The sequence below is a fragment of the Sphaerodactylus townsendi genome, linkage group LG06 (assembly GCF_021028975.2).
Source record: "Sphaerodactylus townsendi isolate TG3544 linkage group LG06, MPM_Stown_v2.3, whole genome shotgun sequence".
In the NCBI taxonomy this organism is placed as follows: domain Eukaryota; kingdom Metazoa; phylum Chordata; class Lepidosauria; order Squamata; family Sphaerodactylidae; genus Sphaerodactylus; species Sphaerodactylus townsendi.
The window spans coordinates 131894711-131903520 of record NC_059430.1 but is presented as its reverse complement, the minus strand read 5'-3'; positions in this window follow the sequence as shown (position 1 = coordinate 131903520).

Here is an 8810-nt window from a genome sequence, read left to right as displayed (position 1 = left end):
TACAGAGCTCAGCTGCAGGAGATTGGGTCAGGTTCGCACATTCAGCCACACACACGATGCTTGGGAGCACTGCGCATTCATTCCAGCTTCTCTCTCGCCTCTCCCCAATGGCGTGCCATTGCCTGCCTCTGCATTGCAACCCTGGGTTTCTTTGGTTGTCTCCCATCCAAGTGCTAGCCAGGACCAACCTTGCTTAGCTTCTAAAATCTGATGACATCAGGCTAGGTAAAGACAGAGATGTTCAGAGGTGGTGACTTTCATAAGGAGCGGCTGGACTTTCTGGGTTACCGGATCTCCAGCCAGGGGTTAGAGATGGACCTGGGTAAGGTGCAGGATGTGTTGCAGTGGCAGACGTCAGTTGCAGTCGTTCCTGGGCTTTGCCAATTTCAGACGTCAGTTGCAGTCGTTCCTGGGCTTTGCCAATTTCTATCGGGACTTTATTCCTAACTTTGCCCGGCTGGCTCTCCCCCTCACTAATTTGCTGCGCATGAAGGAGAAGGCGCCGGTGGCAACCAAGCCTTCGGCTCCGCTGCTGTGGTCCCCAGAGTGCAGGGCAGCCTTCCAGGCGCTTAAGCGCGGCTTCACATTGGAACCTATCCTATGCCATGGCGACCCTTCCAAACCCTTTATTGTTCATGTTGATGCTTTGGACAATGCTATGGGCACTGCCCTGCTGCAGAAGAGAGAGGATGGAAGGTTGTATCCCTGTGCCTATATATCCCGCAAGTTTTCGGGGGCAGAGCATCACTGGATGGTTGGGGACAAGGAGACGGGGCAATCAAATGTGCTTTGACTGCCTGGCGCCATTGGCTGGAGGACACGGCCCTCCCTTTCGAGGTGTGGACCATAGGAACTTGGCAGTGCTTTGTGCGCCGGGGAAATTGTCCGCCAAGCAACTTCGTTGGGCTGACTTTTTCTCCCGTTTCAACTTCACGCTGCGCTTCCTCCCCGGGAAGTCGAATTGCTTGACCGACGCCCTGTCTCGGTTGCCCGATCCTTCCCCCATCCCAACTGGGCTTGGTGGTCATCACACGTAGTCAAGCGGCGGGTCACCCCAGTCCCCCATGCCCGCATCACTGGAGGAGGACTTCGGGGGGGCGGGGGCCCTTGAAGTGCCGCAGGATGAGGGTGGCGACCAACTGGAGAAATGGGGGGGGGAGTTCTGGTGGAAGGGGGATCGACTCTATGTGCCTCCAGCGGCGCGCCTTCTAGCTTTGCAGGGTTGTCATGATGTAAAATCAGCAGGTCACTTTGGGTTTGTGAAAACGTTGCATTTGGCCCGTAGACAGTTTTGGTGGAGGACATTGAGGGGGGATGTGGAGGCTTATGTTAAAGGTTGCCCCATGTGTGCAATGGCCAAGAGGGTGCAAGGGAAGGTGTGGGCCTCCTCCAGCCCCTGCCAGCACCCTCTGCACCCTGGAAGGTGATCTCCATGGATTTCATTACCGATCTCCCATCCAGCAGAGGGAAGTCGGTGATCTGGATGGTCGTGGACTTGTTTTCGAAGCAGGCGTGCTTCGTCCCTTGCGCATTGTTGCTGACAGCGAGCAAGTTGGCCCGCATGTTTGTAACCCATGTCTACCAGCTACACGCTGCCCCTGATAAGATCATATCCGACCGTGGTGGACAGTTCATTTCGCAGTTCTGGCAGCACTTTCTGAAGCTGCTGGGCACGGAACAAGCTCTTTCATCAGCATTTCATGCGGCGACCGATGGTCAGAGCGAACGTACGAACGCGACTCTTGAACAATATTTACGGTGCTACATTAATTTCCATCAGGACGATTGGGTTGACCTGTTGCCTTTTGCTTAGTTTGCCTACAACAATGCGGTGCATAGCAGCACGGGGGGAAACCCTTTGAAGTTGTTTTGGGACAGTCGGTTAAGCCGTTTCCTTTCCTGGGGGAGGTCCAGCAGGGGCCTGTGGAAATGCAGGAATGGGTGCAGACCATCCAGCAAGCATGGGGGCCGATGCAGAAAGCCCTGGAGAAGACTAAGCAGGAGTACAAGTGGCAGGCCGATAAGTAACGGCAGCCGTTCAACCTTGCGGTTGGGGATTGGATGTATTTGATTAATGATGTGACAGCCAAGTTACAGTTGCCTAAAAACTTGAAGTCGGTACATCCTGTTTTTCGTTGCAGCCTCCTCAAGAAGGCGCCTCCCCCAGATGACTGGCACCCTCGTCCGGCGGCGCCAGCCCCTGTTGCGGTGAGGGGCAAGCCTCACCACGAGGTGGAAAAGGTTTTAGACTCCCGGGTGCATTGTGGCCGGCTACAGTATTTGATCGCTTGGACCCATTTACCGGCTGGGGACAATGAATGGGTCGATTCCGAACATGTCGGAGCCCCTCGCTTGGTGAAGGCGTTTCACCGGGCTTAACCTGATTGACCGAAATGGGGGGGAGGTCTTAAGGGGGGCGGAATGTCAGGACCATGCCTGTCAGTATCTTAATGTCTTGGCGTGTGTGATTTGCATTGTTTTCCTGTTTTCCTCTTCCCTTCCTAGCAATCTCCTGGTGCCAGCCCATCTTCAAAGAGGTGTGAAAGGTTCCCAGGTGCTTTGTAGTAGAAACTGTAGTGGACATTTGGTGTGGGGCGAAACAGGGGGGGGGGATTAAAGGATATAAGTCCTGGATCTGAGCTCTCTAGCTCAGATCCTGCTTTACATTGTTACTCTCCGTATCACCTGGAATAAACTGCTTTTGGACTTTCCTACGGTCTCTGTTATTTCCACGTTCGAGAGTCTGACATTAGCGTCCTCTCCTAATTTGGTGTCATTTGTAGATTTGATTGGCATGCCCTCTATTCCATCATCCAAGTCACTGATAAAAATATTGAACAGCACTGGGCCCAGGACAGATCCCTGTGGCACCCCACTAGTCACTTCTCTCCAGGATGAAGATGAGCCCTTGGTGAGCACCCTTTGGGTTCGGTCAATCAACCAATTACAAATTCACCAAACAGTAGCCTTGTCTAACCCACATTTTACCAGCTTGCTTGCAAGGAATGGGAGGATCTTGTCAAAGGCCTTACTACAATCAAGGTATGCTATACCCACAGCATTAAGATATGCTACAGTAGCCTTTGTCTACCAAACTCATCATTCTATTAGAAAAGATATAAGACTAGTCTAGCATGACTTGTTTTTGAGAAACTCATGTTGACTTTTAGTGATCACGGTATTCCCTTCTAAGTGCTTACAGAATGTCTAATGAGGGCATTATACCCTACTGAGGACTACATCCCAAACACAACAATCCACACACACACCCTGCAAATCTCCGGGGTCCCAGCCCAGGTTTGGCAACTCTAGAAACAGGTATTTCAGATATTTGGTCATGTATTATATTGTATTTGTAAATTATTGTGTTTTATCTGATGGAAGCTGCCCTGAGTGCAAAAGGGGAGTGGTGGCATCTAAATGCAATTTAAAAAGACGGACACTACCCGTTTTCCAGGAAAGGACAGGAAGACTCTAATAACGATTCTGCTTTCTAGTGAAAAATTTGAAATCACACTTAAAATAGTTAAATTTGCTTGGATTGTGTTCAAAATCAGGAATATATGGGACAACTGACAGAGTATTGTATTATCATTAACGTGGGACTAATATTGTTTTAACCAGATTGACAGAGAAATGTAATGTTATTTATTTGCGTCTGAGATAGTTATATTTAAATTGATTGTACTATATCAGTATAAACGTGACAGATTTTATAACTATTTTAATCATATATTTTACTACTACATGTTATTAGCATTTCAGAATAGTTTACACAAATTGGCTTTAACATTTTAATCGTTTGTTGTATTTATTTCCCAGTTCTTAAGTCACCTATTAAATGTAAATAAGATCTCCTTGGAACACTAACTATTTGTTATACATGGGGAATTCTAAGTTTTATGGATGGTCTATGGCTGCAATAAATAAACATACAATACAATGAAATACCGGAGGAGATTCCCCCCTTTGGCCAGCACTTCCTAGACTTGGCCTTCTGCACTCTGTGGTGTTTAATGTGCATTTAATGTTTGTTTTGCTTTCTGCTCTTGGGCCAGAGTACAGCCTCCTGCATTTATGCTGCGTTTGCGAGATGCGCATGAGTGGGAGGACGCTGTTAGCCTGACATGAAACACGCTGACCCTGTTCCCCTGGAGCATGAAACGTACACCTTGTGGCCGCCGAGAGGCAGAGCTCTCTTGCTTGCTGAAGGAACCGCAGCTCCTGGATATTTGCCTTATTATTCAAAGCAAGAGCTGGGTGCAAGAAGGGACAGAACAAACCAGATTCTGGACCCATGAAGTCTTTCTCTCACTACTGTGCAACTGCAACCATACAGATGTGACATATCCAGAATTAAGGGGCGGGCATCAGCAGGTGGTAGCCACCCGGCACCCCCAGGTGAACAAGTGGAGATTTTCCTGTGCCCAGAAATGCTTCTCCAATCTTAACAAATCAAGTGGATGGTAAAAGGCATAGGGGAAAAGAAACACGGCAGCCAAATGGGAGTGTAACCTCTGTCTGTGGGTTCTGTGGGGCAGAACTTGGAATGAGTTTGCAACAACAAATTTTAAAAACAAAATGGTTTACTTTCTTAACATATAACATCAACATTTAACATCACACTTCAAGGTCCTGTTCAGGTTGCATTTTCAAGTCCTTCTAGTTACAGTCTACTGATAACTGCCAAGTCCATTTCTTCTTTGCAAGTGGGTTGGCTCCTGAAGACTCCAAGGGCTTGGGGAACAGGATTCAACATGGTGAAGGTTTCCAGGAGAACTCTCACCCATTACAACCACAAAAAACCCTGAAACAATAAAGTCCAACATTTACAACATAGCAAAAATAAACAACTACCTTCCCAGTAGTTCCCAACAACATTGCAGTTACCTTAACAAGGTGTTAAGGGCTTATACAACCAAGGTCCGAGTCTGGTAGCCTTGTCTCCTCCAAACCACATGAGCTCTGCAGCCTCCTCCTGCTTTGGGTCTCCACCCCTTTCTGGGTCAACCCATTCTGAGCATGGGGGTTACAGGAGCTCAGGGTTTTTGTGCTGAGGGGGGTGGTCAGGTAGCAGCTTTTGACTTTCCCTGAGAGTTCGGCCTCCATTCACTCTTGGACTTCCTCTTTATTGACTTTTACCCAAGAACTCATGATACCTCCTGACCCTGGGAAGGGGCCACAGAGGGCCCTTGTGGTTCTGTTGGGCCAGGATGTTGGCACTTGGAAGGGGCTGTCCAACTGCTGCCTAAGCCAAGGAGCGAGGGGGTCCCTTCCTCCTCAAGCCAGAGGAAGGCGAGAGAGCAGCTTTCCAGCCAATGAGCCACAGCTAGTTTCAGAAACAGACAGAGCTCATTCCAACCAGCCAGGGCCTCGTCAGCACCAGGAGAGCTGCTCTGGACTGGCGGAAACCAGGGTTTTTCAGGGGTCTCAGCCGGGAACATCAAAGGAGGGAGGCATAATCATTTCAAAAGAATTATGGTTACATCAACTACATCAACTACTCAAATGTTCCCAAATAGTGTTGGCTGCTCACAAGGCGGCCATCAGGTGAAAATGGATCCAAACTGAATGTTACAAAGCGTTGAGTGTCTCGATGGAGAGACGGAAACATTTGGCTTCCAGAGTACCCAGAGAAGTACCCAGCTGAAGAGTACTCTTGCAAAACTGTCCAGAGGTCCTCCAGGGTATCTGGAAGGCGGTTTGACATACAAGGAAGCAAATGTATATTTATTTGGTTGCACCCTTGGGTCCCACGCCCTTTCAGAGGTCCTCCAGGGTATCTGGAAGGCGGGACTGGCAGAGGGCCCGTCACTTGGCGGCCAGTCTGCAGAAACTCTTCTTGGCTTTTCACTCCCAACAGTGGGAAAACAAATCTACATTCAACCCCTGATCCTCCCCACCGATCCAGCGTGTGTTTTTTAAAAAGGTGCACTTTCATGCAGGTTCTTTACAAACATGTGATAAGGAGGACAAGGAGCGCCAGAACCAGGATGAGTCTGTGTTCGGCAGCTAAACAGTGGGGAGTTCTTGCTGAAACCTGGATATTTCTCGTATCCCACGATTAATTGACCGTGGGGAATCGACCCAAGTCCAACCCCCTGCCATGCAGGAACACACAATCAAAACACTCCTGACAGATGGCCACCCAGCCTCTCTTTAAAAACCTCCAAAGAAGAAGACTCCACCACACTCCAAGGGAGGGAATTCCACTGTCGAACAGCCCTGATGGTCAGGAAGTTCTTCCTAATGTTTAGGTGGAATCTCTTTTCCTGCACTTTGAATTCATTACTTTGTTTCCTATTCTCGGAGGCAGCAGAAAACAAGCTTGTTTCCCCTTCGACATGGCACCCCTTCAAGTATTTAAACATGGCTATCATGTGTTCCCCACCCCCCACCCTTAACCTTCACTTCTCCAGACTAAACATTCCTAGTCTCTCTTCATAGTGTCCCCTGTTTGGTTTTCAAGGCAAGAGAGGTGGTTTGCCATTGCGTGCCTCTTCATTGGTGGTTTTCATCTAAGTCTTCTCGGTGGTCTTCATCTAACCCTAACCCTGCTCAGCTTTTGAGATCTGACAAGATCAGGCTGATCTACGTGATTCAGGTCAGGGTGCCCCAGACACAGGTGGCTTAAAAGGGGATTAATCAGACTCATGGAGGGCCGGTGTCGGGGTGGTTAGAAAAATTAGACATGATGACTAAATGGAACCTCCATGTTCAGAAACAGCTAGCTTCTGAATCCCAGTCCCAGGAGGCAACATCATGGAAAGGCTTTGCCCTGCTGCCCTGCTGTTGGGCCTCCAGAAGAACTGGTTGGCCACTGGGTCGACCGGATGCAGGACCAGATGGATCACCAGTCTGACTCGGCTGGTCTCTCAGCACCACGAGGAAGAATTATGTGGAAAGAGTCCACTGAAGGGAACAGCTTCCACAGCTGGTCTCCCCCTCCTAAATGAATCCAGCCTCCTTTCAAAGCCATCACCTCTGGTGGCCCTGTGCCCCAAGCCACTGGTACAGAGGTGTGTCTAGAGAAAATGTAGCCTGGGGCAAACTCTTTCATGCCCCCCCATGGGCAGCTGCCCTCCCCCACCACAACCAAACAACTTTTTTTGCACCAGGTCATCTCAAAATGCTTTGAAAGGAGGAGGGGTGTGGGGGTGATCTTCCACCCCCCACGAAACTAAATGGCCACAGTTCGGGGACATTTGACCCCATATGTCCCCCTAGGCCACAGGTGTCAAACTCGTGGCCCTCCAGATGTTATGGACTACAGTTCCCAACATTCCCTGCCAGCATGATGCTGGCAGGGGATGATGGGAACTGTAGTCCAAAACATCTGGAGGGCCACAAGTTTGACACCTATGCCCTAGGCCAGTGGTGGCGAACCTTTGGCACTCCAGATGTTATGGACTACAATTCCCATCAGCCCCTGCCAGCAAGGCCAATTGGAGTGCCAAAGGTTCGCCACCACAGCCCTAGGCAGTACAGGCCCGCAGTGATGTGTTGTGAGAAGAAATACTGTATCTGTTTTGAATCTATAGCCAACAACTTTATTGCCTGACACACACACACACACCTGAGCTTAAATATTACGTCATCGTTCCCCCACCCCCACCCCGATCTTTTATTGATATAACCCTCACCCACCCCACCCTGTTCATTTTTCTCTTGAAGGGAACTGGGAGAAGCAAGCAGTTTCCCCACTGGCCACTAGAGGGCAGAGCAAGACTTTGCATTGAAATTTTACAACCACTTTTAGCTGGGGTGGGGTCAGGGTGTATGGGAAGGAAGGTACTTGCCCATATATTTAAAATTAATTCCATCCCCAGAAAAAAAAAAACACCCAGTGGTGGGATTCAGCCGGTTCGCACCACTTCGGCAGAATCGGTTGTTAAAATGGTACTTGTAAACAACCAGTTGTTAAATTATTTGAATCCCACCACTGAAAACACCGCCTCCCCTTCTTCCACGCACTCTCAATGTATTCCGGCTCCTGGTCTTTCTGCTAAGAGTAGGTGCAAACCGAGGATTAAGTAGGGTTGCCAGAGCCCTTCAATGGTGGGTGGTCTATCAAATCTAATAAACAAATAAATAAATAAACCTGGAGAAACAGATATTTTCCCCCTTAACAGCAGCTCAAAGAGACGTTGGCTGTTGTAGGTTTTCTGACACCCTTCTCCAATGTGACCATCGTCCCGGGACATTCACACTTTTTAACAATTAGTCACGGGTCCCGAGGCGTTTTTAAAAGTCCCGCGTTTGTTGTTAAATTTTCTTCAGTTCGGCGAACCGGTTGTTAAAGATTAACTTCAACTCCTTTGATGAATCTTCCTCAGTTCTGCAAACTGCCGGTTAATGATTAACTTCAACTTCAACTGACCCAGCAAGTCTGTTAATGATTAATCCCCCTCCCATCCATGGGAGTTAGTGGTGAGAGGCTCTGTTTTTAAAAGGTTTCTGCGCCTGCTTAAGGATCGCCTGCTTAAGGATCTCCATGTCGGGGTGGGGGGTGGGGGGAACAGCCTGGCTGAAGAGGATCAGAATTCTGCAAAGCAGGAGCCACCCGGCACATGAAGAGTTAAGGTGATTTCTGCTTGATCAGAGTCAAAGGAAGCCCCTCTGCGGGAGCAGGCGGCCTCGAGCAGGGAAGCCCCTCTGCCCGAGCAGAGGGGGAATGGCAGCAGCGTCCTGCTCAGGGCCGCCTGCTCTCACGGCGCAGGGGCAGGCGGCGCTGAGCAGGGAACCCCATCTGCCCCAGGGAGATGGTGGTTGGTTTCTCCCTCGGGCAGAGGGGGAAACGGCGGCGGCGA